Source organism: Meriones unguiculatus, chromosome 20 (genome assembly GCF_030254825.1).
Source record: "Meriones unguiculatus strain TT.TT164.6M chromosome 20, Bangor_MerUng_6.1, whole genome shotgun sequence".
NCBI lineage: Eukaryota > Metazoa > Chordata > Mammalia > Rodentia > Muridae > Meriones > Meriones unguiculatus.
In genome coordinates, this window is record NC_083367.1 from 21,208,746 (window position 1) to 21,222,382 (window position 13,637).

The 13,637-nt window shown below is 41.5% G+C and overlaps 1 protein-coding gene and 1 pseudogene across 3 annotated transcripts in view; one reads left to right on the forward strand and one right to left on the reverse strand.

The window, feature by feature from the left end:
* The window catches only part of Map3k5 (mitogen-activated protein kinase kinase kinase 5), a 189,191-nt gene that overhangs the window by 82,765 nt on the left and 92,789 nt on the right, over nt 1–13,637 (forward strand). The window lies entirely within an intron of this gene.
* On the reverse strand, nt 12,925–13,066 carry LOC132649621 (U2 spliceosomal RNA; annotated as a pseudogene).

The window sequence follows — 13,637 nt, forward strand, 5'->3', positions numbered from 1 at the left end:
TATATCACCTTTACTATGTTTAGGTATGTGCCTTGTATCCCTCCAAGACTTTAAACATGAATGGGTGTTGGATTTTGTCAAATGCTTTTTCAGCGTCTAAGGAGATGATCATATGTTTTTTCTCCTTCAGTTTGTTTATGTGGTGGATTACATTGATGGATTGCCATATGTTGAACTACCCTTGCATGCCTGGGATGAAGCCTACTTGCTCATGGTGGATGCTATCTTTTATGTGTTCTTAGATTAGGTTTGCATGTATTTTATTGAGTATTTTTGCATCAATGTTCATAAAAAAGATAGGTCTGAAGTTCTCTTTTTTTGGAGGGTCTTTGTGTGGTTTAGATATCAAGATGACTATGGCTTCAAAGAATGAGTTTGGTAATGTTCCTTCTGATTCTATTTTGTGGAATAGTTTGAAGAGAATTGGAGTTAGCACTTCTTTAAAGGTCTGTTAGAATTCTGCCCTGAATCCATCTGCCCAAGGCTTTTTTTTTTTTGGAAGGGAGATTATTGATTACTGCTTCTATTTCCTTGGGGCATATAGGACTATTCAATCTTTCTAGCTGATCTTGACTTAATTTTGGTAGATGGAATCTATCAAGAAAAGTGTCCATTTCTTTTAGATTTTCAAATTTTGTGGCATACAGGCTTTTGTAGTACGACCTGATGATTGTTTGGATTTCCTCAGTGTCTATAGTTATGTCCTCCTTTTCATTTCTGATTTTGTTGATTTGGATAGTTTTTCTCTGCCTTTTAGTTAGTTTGGCTAAGGGTTTGTCTATCTTGTTAATTTTCTCAAAGAACCAGCTCTTGGTTTCATTGATTCTTTGAATAGTTTTATTTGTTTCTACTTGATTGATTTCAGCCCTGAGTTTGATTATTTCTAGCTGTCTGCTCAGTAGACTAGGAAAGGGGCTGGGAGAAGATGAAAGAGAGAGGATGGAATTGGGAGGGAATGAGGGAGTGGGCTACAATTGGGATACAAAGTTAATAAACTGTAAGTAATATTAAAAAAAATAAAAATTTAATTAAAAAAACAAAGTAAATAACCTGTGATTAATATAAAAAGTTATAAATAAAAAAATTTAATTCTAATTGAAAGATCCAAACATGGGGGGAAAAAGTATGTTAAGAAAAGTAGTTTAGCATAAAATCTAAAAATTGTGTTTATGGATTTGGGTTAAGAATGAATTTTTTAAACAACAACGCTTAAAAATGCTAAACAAACAAAAGAAATGCAAGAAAACTCCAAGCAACAAGAAACAAAAGCAGAGATTCCGCAGGATGGAACATGTTAAAATGTGCAGCTGCTCCTTTAGGTTCTGGCTCTCGGGAGGGACAGAAAGGCTTCTGTTGTGCTGGTCTTCCTGTCAATGACAGTTCTAACTGTTGGGAAAAGTTAGAAAGCAGTGAGGAGTCCCAAAAGGGTCAGAGCCTGGAGGTGTTGGCCTTTGGGTATGGGAAGCACCTGGAGCCAAAGCTCCATGAGCTGATTTATTTTTCCCCAGACCTCTCTCTCATTCTGGACCACAGGTCATAGGACAGTTGGAACTCAGACAGAAAAATCACAATCTTACTGGCCTAGGGAGGTGCTGTTAGGTGGCCAGAATCTTCAGAAGTAACCCATGGGTAATGTACGTGCCACAGGGGAGGAGACCCCAGATCTTCGTGTGCACTCCTTCCTGGAGATGTTAGCGCAGAATGAAACCAGAGGCTCCTCCAAGAAAAATGGCAGCTGGAAGGAAGGCTGTGGAGTGGCACAGAATGTCCTCAGCAGCTGCCTGTTGCAGAGGAGACAGTTTGACGTCATTGAGTTAGAGAAGCTCAAACTTTCAGTTGAGACTCCGTAAGGCCACGCCTTAGGATGAAGGGAGTGCAGTAAGTTAAGACCATCACAGAACTGTGCTAATAAAACTAAAACCAAGGCTTCCTATGCTAAGACAGATTGCTAATGCTCTATTTGCCTTTTATGACCTATGGTGGTTTTAGTGAGAATGGCCCTCATAGGCTCACATATTTGAGTGCTTAGTCACCAGGGAGAGGACCTATTTGAGAAGGATTAGAAGGATTAGAGTATACTGGGCCTTGTCGGAAGAAGTCTGTCTCCCTGGTCCCCTCCTCTACCCTCTCTCCCTTCTTTACTCCAGTATCATGCCTGTCTGCTTCTTGCCATGATGATCATGAACTAAAATCTCCAAAATTAAAAGCAAGCCCCCAGTTTTAATTGTTCTGTTTTACACTTTCCTTGGTCATGGTGTGTCTTCACAGCAGTAGGACAGTAACTAAGAGAGAAGTGCCAGTACTGCTGTGACAAGCCTGACTGTGCTGTTTGCTGGAGGATATGGAAGGCTTTGGGCCTTTGGACTAGAAAAGTGATTGAATGCTTCAAGTGGGACTTCCTGGGCCATTCTAGGAGCCTGGAAGGCAGTGGTGCTGAGCGTGATTTGGACTGTGCAGGCCCATATCAGAGGATGCAGAGGGGATGAATATTAGCAGCTGGCCTAGAGACCATTCTTGTGAAATTTCGGCAAAAAAGGAGGCGGGGGCGCTGCATTTCGCCTTTGTCCTAAAAACATGCCCAGGGCTAAATTCAAGAATTTTGAATTAATGACATTGGCAAAGGAGATTTCAAGACAGCCTAGTGTTAGTATGTCTCTGTCTATGTGTATAATAAAGCAAGTTGGCTCTTCAGGAGTTCCTGATCACCAATAACACGTAGTTAATGTGTGAAGCTGAAATACTCAGATTTAAAATTTGTGTCATCCTAGTAGTTTAGAAGGAGACCATCAACACAGCAGTGGCTTGAGAATCTGAGTAAAAGCAAGTGGCCTGCAATTTCCTATATTATTCACAGGAAGCTGTGGTTTGAAATTTTATACCTCAAATTATACCTAAGGTGCAAAGAGCTCTGTTGTATCTCTTAACCTACTGTTTTTTCCCCCCTCTCTCCTGTTACAAAAGAGTAATGTAATTACACAGCATGTTCATTATTAAGAGATTCACACAGCAGACGATTCTTCATGGGAGAGGGATTAGACTCTGTTGTTTGTACAGCTTTGTCTCTACTTGGATATGGCTGAGATAGTGTGCCAATAATGCCCCAAATGCCCGGTTTTCGTGGTCTGTAAATTCAAGTGGAAAAAGTGTTCATGGAAGCCCATGTGCATTGGTCACAGAAACAGAACAGAAGTGTTTCCACTTTTGAAAACAGGTTTAGACTACTGAGAGACGAGTCATGGTTGTGTTGGGGTCATTCAAGGAAAGCAGGGATTTTTGTGTGTGTTTTCTGGTTTGGTTTCAGTTCTTACTGGTTCCTTTTTGTATTTCCTGTTTAGTCTGAGATTAACTGTCTTCAGAAAAGCTTTGTGGTCAAGGTCTTGAGGGCCAGCAAAGATGTCCTTGTTTTTATGATTTCTTTCGAAGCTACCTGTGAGCTTTCTAGTAATGGCAAAGACTGCTAAGAGTCACTCGTCTCGATGTGGGAGACCTTGGAAACTGATCTCTTTCACTTACTGACTTACTCAGCAATGGAAAAATGTCACTTCACCAGAGTGCCTGCCCATAACTTACCTTTAGAGTTGTCGTATCCATTTATCCTGCTAGACACCAAGACTGGCCTCATTTTAAGCGGATTAATTTTCGTGCTTGTACACTCTTTTGGCTGTTGCATTTTCTTGCCGTTTTGTCCATCTTGTAGGGCATGCCCATTTCTCACCGGCACTGACCCTTGCTTTGCTTCCTGTTAGAGCCGAGAATGAAAGCTTCCCCGTTGGGGTGCTGCCATTTAAGGGCACTGCTGAGTTTACCAAGAACCTCATCACATGTGTGCAGCGTTACCCCTGTGCTGGGGCCTCCATCCCAACCCAGCGTCTCAACTGACCTTCTTATTTGAGTCATAGTCACCTGAGTCTCCGCTTGTCAAGTGGGGGTGCTGGGATAGAAACTGCAGTCAGTCAGTCCCTCACGCCTGAATCATGTTGTGTTTGTTTGAATAAACAGTGATCCATGCATTACAGAAAGTTGAAGGGCAAGAGCTTCAACACAGAAGAAAAGACCCCAGACAGTTGTAGTGATGAGACTCGTGGGGCCTTTCCTACAGGTCTTCTCTCAAATATTGTCAGTAAGTCCGGGCTTCCTACTCCATGTTGTATGACAGAAGTTCCTGCTCCCCTGTGCATAGCACCTGGTCCAAGAGGACCGTCTGGTCCTCTTGCTTCCCTGGGGCACTCCCTATTTTCAGCTAGGGATTCAGAATGCAAAGATAAAAAAATAAGAAAAGGGATATTTTTGTTTTCTTTTTGTTTTCACATTATGACATATCGTATATAGTCTTTGGTTTTTTAATCTTATGGGACACAAAGGATAGGGTTGGAATGAATATATGGATTCATTCCAGCACTGACTGAAGCATTAGAAAAAAAGTACTGTTGTTTTAGCATGTTTTTCACAGTTCGTTGGCAATTTTGTTCATTGAAGCTCTAGAGGTCGGCTGGAATAACATTTCTGCATTCATCCCTTGGTATCCATGGGGAATCAGTTGAAAGACACCCCAGCCTCAAAATCCATGGGAACTCAAGGCCTTAGATAAAATGGTGTGGTCGTTGCATATGACCTATGCAGAGAGTCCTTCCTTATACCCAACCTGTCTGTACTACTTACCATAGTTGATGCACTGTAAATTCTGTGTTCATAACTGTTTTACTGCATTGTTTAGGGAAAGCTGGCATGATGATAATTTTGCTAATTCAGTATAGACATAATAGTTTCTTAAATATTTTCCACCCATCGTGTTAAATATTGGGAATGGGGAACCCATGGATATGGAAGTCCAGTTGTATTTCTATACTGAAATTTTTATAATCCAGGTTAAGATTGCAAAATTGTGAGTGGGTGTGTGTTGGCACATGTATATGCATGTAGTCATCAGAGGACAATCTTGGGTGTCATTCTCTAGGTGCCTGCCTTCCTTCTTTCCCTCCCTCCTTACTTCCTTCCCTCCCTCCCTCCCTCCCCCCCTCCCTCCCTCCCTCCCTCCCTCCCTCCCTCCCTCCCTCCTTCCTTCCTTCCTTCCTTCCTTCCTTCCTCTCTCCCTCCTTTACTCTCTCCTCCCTTCCCTCCCTCTCACTGGCCTGGACCTCAGAGAGTAGTCTATGCTGGCTGGCCAGTGGGCTTCAGGGCTCTGCCTGGATATACTTCCCCGGTGCTGGCATTGCAAGTGCTTGCCACTAAAGCCTTATTATACATACATTCTGGGAGTCAAAATTCAGGTCTTTCTGTTGCAAGTCACACATTTTATGGACTGACTTATCTCTCCAGCTCTCCAAATGACTCTTTTTCATCTTTGTGTGATTAGACTGTGCTTTACTTTTTAGTTTATGGAGATTCTATGCCTTTTTAAAAATCACAGATGCTAAATAAGTCAGGGAACACAGCTGTGGTACCAGGCTGGCTAGAGGACGTTTAGGGTGGTGTAGGAGACAGTGGGATGATGGAAGGAGAGTGACCAGGGAGGACAGTGAGCTTCGAGAAGACACGATCCTGTGATCCAGGATCTTTGGCAACCTCTGAATAACAAGCTGCTCTGAAGCCACAGTTGTCACTCTGAAGAGACAGTCGGCACAGTCGGAAATGGCCCAAGAGAATAAGGACAGATCACCGCCTCGAAGGCCACAGAAGTACTAATTGGCAGGATTGTCACCATGCCTCTTTTAAGACCTTATCAGTTAAGAGGGAGCTACGAAATACTTATACTTGATTTTTTTTAATTAATTACATTTTATTCACTTTGTATCCCCCTATAAGCCCCTTCCTCCTCCCCTCCTGATGTGGCACAGCTGGCTCCGGACACTGTTTTATTTGAGCTGGGGTTTCATCTTGCTCCGTCTCACTAGACAACATTACCGTAGGGCTGATGGCTTTGTGAGAACTTGTGTTGTCATAGTTTCATATTCCTCATGTAGCTCTATTGGGATTTGTGCATGTGCAGTTAATTCTTTGCTTGGTGTTTCTTTTTTAATCAGCTGTATTCTTGAGCTAAGTTGCCATGCTCAGGTGGGACTTGGCTACGGTAGATTTGCATGTGTGGTTTGGAAAACAGTTTCTCAGACCGGAGCTCTAGATGCACAGTGCCTCCAGTTGCTGTACCTGGTATAAGTGTTTGCTGTTTCTCAAGTAGGATAGCAACTGGCCTAGCAACAACAGGTGTTTGCCATAACCACAATGCAATTGTTGTACTTACTGATTAATAACAGCAGCCTCTTTAACTTCAGCAATTGTTGGATGATCAAGACATTCATTCAACCTTTTGTTTTCATTATCTCTTGGCCAAGCGTAAAACATTTGAGAATATTTTTTAACATGGGTACAACATGAAAGCCACCCTTATGATCTTGGGAATATAAATCAACTGGATCTTTCTGGGATACAGTTTGGCATTGTGTATCTAGAACTCGGAAATAATTCATGCTCTTTGATGCAGTTGTGCCATTTGGAACCTATCCTAAAGAAATAACAGCTACAAAACAACAGTTTATTTACAGTTTATTCACTGCAGTGTACTTGTGGTAACAAGAAATAAGAAACCTAAATGTTAATTTTTTAAAATACAGGATACCATCTTTACAAGATGGAATGTCAGTCTTTCAAAGTTGTGGGAGTGGTTTCTTTGTGTTGTTTGTTTTGATGGTGGTGGTACAAAAGATACTTTAAAAGAACTTTATCACCTTTATCAGTTTTGAGAACACAGTTCAGTGGCATCGAGTGTGTGTCTGTCAGACTGGTATGTGTCTATCACCACCACCCAACCACAGACCTCTTTCCATCCTGCAAAGCTGAAATTCTGTACCCACTAAATAACTTTCGTTCTTCCCTTGTCTTAGCCCCAGGAGGCATGATTGTTTCCTGTTTCTGTAACTCTATTGGAGGTAGCTCATATTTGCTTTGTGATTGTTTTAACCAGATTACCATCACATTTTCAAAGGTCAGCCGGTGATGGCCAGTGTCAGCATCCCTCTCCTTTTAAAGGCTGAATCAAGTTCCTTCGTGTGTGTATACTGCATTTGGTTGATCCGGGCATCCATCAGCAAGCCTGTTGGTCCTCTCATCTCCTGCACATTATAAAAAGTGCTGCTGTGAATGTTGAAATCTCTTGAGAGATCTCAATTTCAGTTCTTTTGGATGGACACTCAGAAAAAAATTTGTGGCTTTGGGAAAATGTTTTCTGGTGCTGTATCATGATATATTACATTTAAAAGCAGACCATAAAATAGCATGGGTTTTCTCTTTTCAGGAAAAAAAAAGATTTTGTATAAATGGATAGAAAAAATAGTGTTTAGGGCTTTTAAAATTCTTGTTCTGAATTTTTTTTATTACAAGGAATGAATGTAGAAGTAGTTGGAATTGGAGAGAAGGCTGGTCACCAGTCACTTCAGCTGTTGACTCATTTCCTACACGTGCTGTTGTGCTTTACCTTTGAAAGTTTCATGGGCGATAATTTCAGAAGTCTGTAGAGACACCAAGGAGCATAAAATTCTAATTTAATTCCCCATGTCTCACCGGGAGAATCATAGCTGTTACGGCCCAAACAAAGAGAAGTGACAGCTAAATAGAACTCGAGTCCAGGTTCCTCTGGCTGGAGAGCAGACTGTCTTCATAGAAACAAGGAAGTCAGCAGCACTTGTTTGGACTTGACCGTCCCGGCCACAGTGAAAGTGTGCACTCAGGGTTTACCACGAGAACGCTGCTCATTTTACAACCAAGGCCTCGCTCTATCACAGTCAGTTGGAAACAGTGCTCATTGAAAGAAATGCTTGAACAAAACCTGTTACTTTGAAAGTTGGAGAGAGAAGTGATTCGTTTAAGTGTAATCACATTGCTTCTCGAATGTAACAATGAACTGAACGCAGTACAATGCATTAGCACCGTTTCAACAAATACTTCTTGCTGAAGCAGAAAAAGTGGCAGGAATGGAAGTGACAATGCTATTATTGAAATGTTTGGAATTTTTCTTACCGTGAATGTTTAGTTCTTTTGCTAAGGTTTTTTGTTTGTTTGTTTGTTTCCCAAATGAAGTTGTCTTGATTTGTTTCTATCACTGAGATACAGTGTGACCAAAAGCAGCTTAAAGGAACAAAGGATGCAAGGGAAGCCACTTTAGGAAGTTAAGGGGGAGCCTGAGACAGAAGCTGAATGAAGCAGAAACTGCAGGGAGAAGCTGCTTGCTGGCTTGTTCCCCTGGCTTGTTCTGCTGCTTTTCTTCCATAGCCTAGGACCACCTGCCTAGGGATGGGGCCTCTCAGCGTGGATTGGGCACTCCTGCATCAGTTAGCCATGACAGAAAGCTTCGTGGACACTCGCACAGGCCGGTCTGTCCAGGCTGTTCTTCAGTTGAGGGTCCCTCCTCCTAGGTAATGAAGTTTGTGACAAGCCGACTGCTGAAGTTATGGCAGAAGTCGCTTCTACTTTAACATTTCTCTTGCCTCGTCCTTTTAGTTCTTACTGATCTTGCACTGCTAGCCACTGTAGATTTCTTTACATAAAAGTATATTTGTTTATCCTCCTGCTCATCAGCTTGTAAAGACTTCTTTTTTTTTTTTTTTTCCAATGCAGTTTATTCAGGAACCTTGAACAATCCTCGGACCCTGGGGAAAGCCAGCCCACAGCTTAAATAGCCTCTGGGTAGCCAACCCAGGCGTGCCACGTGGGCAATGCAGATAGGTCCACATACATGGAAGCAAGCCAGATCCTCAGCCTTAGCCAAATGTGGAATTGTTCGTGACAGAAAGCACTCACCATCGGGAAGGTGGAAGGCGGAAACCAGCTCCATCTTTAAGGCATAGCATTCCGCAGCTCTCTACAGTTCCCCCTTTTTGTTTTAGACGCATCAGGCAAGAGTAGAGGTCTGATCTCTGATATTAGAAATAAATTGGGACTTTGTACCGATGTTCATTTAGGTGTCATCCACCCAAAGAGCATCAGACCCGTCCAATACCTTTTTCTCAGAGGCAGGACCTGGGGCATCAACCTGCATGCAATCAGACATGCTCTTCTCTGGGTCGAAAGCGGCTGACCCTGAGTGCAGTGCTTAGCCTCGCATCCTGAGCGTATCATTTTAGCTTTTTATGGTATCCAACCATGCTTGGGGAGTTGTAAAGACTTCTAATGTAAAACTTCTTTGTTGTATTCTATGGGCATACTTTAGTAGTATTGCTGTAGCGACTTTTTCGTAAATGTTAAATTTTAGCCCAATAAAACTTATTAAATATATTTGGTGAACAACTCCATTTTCCTAGAATATATTAATACCAATTTATAAGATGCAAACTTTATTTTTTTCTAGTATTAAAGTTTTTTTTAATTCTTTATTATTTACACTTTATTCACTTTGTATCCCCGCTGTGGTTCCCTCCCTCCTCCCATCCCAATCTCTTCCCTTCCTCCACCCTCTGCATGCATGCCCCTCCCCAGGTCCACTGATAGGGGAGGTCTTCTTTTCCTTCCTTCTGATCCTAGTCAATTAGCTCTCATCAGGAGTGGCTGCATTGTCTTCTTCTGTGGCCTAGTAATGCTGCTTCCCCCTCAGGGGGAGGTAATTAAAGAGCAGGCCAATCAGTTCATGTCAGAGACAGTCCCTGTTCCTATTACAATGGAACCCACTTGGATACTGAGCTGCCATGGGCTACATCTGTGCAGGGTCTTAGGTTATCTCCATGCATAGTCCTTGGTTTGAGTATCAGTCTCAGGAAAGACCCCTGTGCTCAGAATTTTTGGTTCTGTTGCTCTCCTTGTGGAGTTCCTGTCCTCTCCAGATCTTACTGTTTTCCACTTCTTTCCTAAGATTCCCTGCATTCTGCCCAAAGGTTACCCATAAGTCTCAGCATATGCATTGATAGTCTGCAGGGCAGAGCTTTTCAGAAGTCCTCTGTGTCAGGCTCCTGACTTGTTCCCTCTTTTCTCCTTCTTCTGATGTCCATCCTCTTTGCTTTTTGGATAGGGATTGAGCATTTTAGCAAGAGTCCTCCCTCTTGATTAGTTTCTTTAGGTGTACAGATTTTAGTAGGTTTATCCTATATTATATGTCTATATGAGTGAGTATATACCGTGTGTGTCTTTCTGCTTCTGGGACAGCTCACTCAGGATGATCCTTTCCAGGTCCCACCATTTACCTGCAAATTTCATGATTTCCTTGTTTTTTTATTGCTGAGTAATATTCCATCGTGTAGATGTACCACAATTTCTGTATCCATTCTTCAGTTGAGGGAGGAAGGAAGGAAGAAAGAAAGGATCTTCACAGGCATGTGTAGAAGCTTGGGTTTTAGTTGATTTCAGATGCAGTGAAGTTGGCAACCAAGGTTAGTCATCACAATGACGTCCTCTTGAATTATGCATACAATCTTAAATTGTATCTCTCTGTTTTCCTAATAAGGAAACTTTTTAAGTTAATAGTCAATAGATTTAACATCAACTATAGTTAATTGATTTTACATATAGTCATGTGTTTACTTGTGTTGATATTCTTTCTGCAATTCAGTACTTCTGATAAGAATCCATCTTCATTGGTCTGAAAACATTCTGGTGGTAGTTGTGGGGGGGGAATCAACTGGCAGTAAGTTCTAGCTTTTTGCTTGTCTCAAAACAAGTGTTTTATCACCCCATAGATGAAGTTGCATTTCTTCGATTGTCTGTTGTTTGCATTGCAAAACCACCTCAGTTTTATTGAGGTGGCTATGATTTTATTCTTGTCTGGCCAACTTTCTGAATTTTCTTTCTTCCTTCCTGTCTCCCCTGACCCTTTCTTCCCTTCTTTCTCAGGGGTGATGATTAGTCTCAGGCCTCTAGTAATGCATGAGAAAGACTCTTCTACTAAGCTATACTGTAGCTCCCCTTTGGGAGGTTGGGCCATCCATCCCTGTAGGTAGACTGGGCCATAGGCCACTAATGTGGCCACAGCTTGACAGCAGCTAGGCAACAAAGCCAGGCTTTGACTCAACAATATCTTTTCTGTGAGTGTTTTTGGGCTTGGCATTTGGACTATTTTATTTCATCCTTCTTGAACTGTTGTAAACTTCCTGAGTCTGTGGGCTGATGTTTTCATCAGCTTTTGAATATTTTTATCCACTTCTTGAGCTATTCTTGTGTTACATGCTCGCTTTCATTTCTTGTGGGTACATATGCATACATATCTTAGGGTTCCTAACTAGGTCCCATATGTCTCCTGTGCCTTTTTAATTTTTTCCTTTTTCTTATTTCGTTCTTTGCCTTATATGAAATATTTTATTTACTGCTTTTTTGCTTTGTTTTTTCATTCTACCAACACTATCTTCTGTCGTGTTTAGTGTGCTTGTAAGCCCATTTTTATTTTCATGTGTGGTATGTGTTAGGTTCAGATAATTTGATGTTTTCAAGACTCCAGCTCTGTGCTACAGTTGTTGGTCTTTTCGTTCATTCATTTTTTTTCCCTTAATCTTTCCCTGTTTTCTTTACCTTACGTGTAGTCATCATAAAGACGCCAACCTCTGGATTCCGCGTGTGTCAGCTTTCTTGCCTAGGTTGACTCCTCTTCAGTGGCTCACCTGCTTTGGCTCTCCCTCCGCTTCATAACTCTCCTTTAGACACACAGCATTTTGTGTTCCTGAATTATATTAGGACTAAAAATCACTTTTTTATCTGTTGCAGAGCATGTAGGCCAAAAGGCTGCGGATATCAGCAAATGCAGCTGGACTGTGTCGGAGTTCAGCTTCGGTTGAGCTAATGTGTCTGTTTTGTCCTTGTCTTGGCTGTGACCATCTCTGAGTTTTGACAGAGAGTCTGGAAGGTTACCTCTTGATCCCTTAAACACTATGGGAGACTTCTTGTCCACATTTTGGAATTAGAGATTTATCAGAGCACACCCTTGCTTTCCAAGCTCCAAACTTCAGTGACTTTCTAATTTATTGAGTGTGTTTATTTGTGTGGAGTATGTGCATGTTCATGTGTCTGTGTGTGCTTTCAGATGTGTATGTGAGTGTGCATATGTGTGAAGGCTAGAGGTCACCATAGAGTATTTTTCCCAATCTTCTTCCAGGTTAATTTTTAGACAGAATATCTAAAAATCAGTCACCTGGAGATGACTGATTCAGATAACCTGCCTGGCTGATGAGGTCCACGTATCCCCTTGTCTCCACAACCAAGTCCTCAAGTTACACCTGTGTGCTGTGGTACCCAGGCTTTTGCAAGGATGCTGAGGTTCTCACGCTTGATGAGACATCTCCCCAGCTCCAGCAACATCTTTATAGTGAGACCTTTTGTGTATTTTCTCCAGGCTCTTTTGCCTGATGAGACTTTAACCCAGTGAGACTTGAGCATTAGCTGATATCAGTTTTCACACTGCCATCTGAGCATGCCTCATCCCAGGGTCGTACAGAACCCAACCCATCTTTCAACTTGTGTCCTATGGGGAACCTTCAGCCATGTTGTCTGAGGCTCCTTCAAGCTTCCAACCTGTGCAGTTATCAAGTGCTCCTCTAGTTTCACTTTTCCCAAATAGACCTTCAAAAAGGCAAAATATCTTCCCCTTTCTCCAGTTTTCTTGTGTAGTCTGTAAATATTTATCCATCAGAGCCAAATGATGAAGATTAATAATTATTTAGGGTGTTTCATTTTGTTTGAATTTGAACATTTGTTCTCCTTAGAAGTAAGCCCCTTAAGGAAGACACGAACTTCAACATTCAGAAAAATTAATGTTTAACTTATTTTTTAAATTATGAGAAATATCAAGTACATATGAAAACCAAGAATATAAATACATTACTCTGCCTCCCACCACAGTTCTGCTATTTCTGTCATTCAGCCATTATTTAAATAGAAGATCTTCTACACTGTCCTTTTTCTTATGTAATCTTTTTTAATGTATCTATCTTCAAATGGTCTTTTATTAGGAATTTAGCCTATGGTTTTTTGTTTTTTTTGTTTTTTGTTTTTTTTTATTCGAAAGACAGAGAGAGCACACCCTTGCTTTCCAAGCTTGAAACTCAGGCTCGTGCACATTCAGATACTACACTTGATCTTAGCCAAAAGGCCAAGAAGCGATCGTGCACATTCAGAAAACCATTTTGAGCCCTTCCTGCCAAAATTACTGCACAACAGCTCTACCTCAGCCTTTGTAAATTTATTCCTGTAACTGACCTTTTGTTGTCTCTATCACTTACAGGGAGCCCATCCTTTCAGGGTGTTGCCCGGATGATACTGCTCAATGCTTTGTGTATCTCAAGACAAAATCACACACACACACACACACACACACACACACACACACACAAAACCAAAAACAAGAAAGAAAGAAAGAAAGAAAAAAAGAAAGAAAGAAAGAAAGAAAGAGAAAAACCCAAAAAACTAAAACCAAAATGTTTTCATTTTTAAAATTTCTGTCACCCACATTTATACATTTCTGTTAGGTGGTTGAAAACAAGTTTTTGAAAGATGGGGTCAGTGGGTTGAGGATGAGTTACGTGTCAGATCCGAGGAGCTGAGGAATCAAGGGTATGCAGTTATTTAAGCATTAAATCCTAATAGCACACTAGATTCTGGGGTGGATGCCAATGGGATAATTTTTGGTTGGGCACCGGAGTTATGCAAACAGAACTTACTGCACTCCCAGGGTT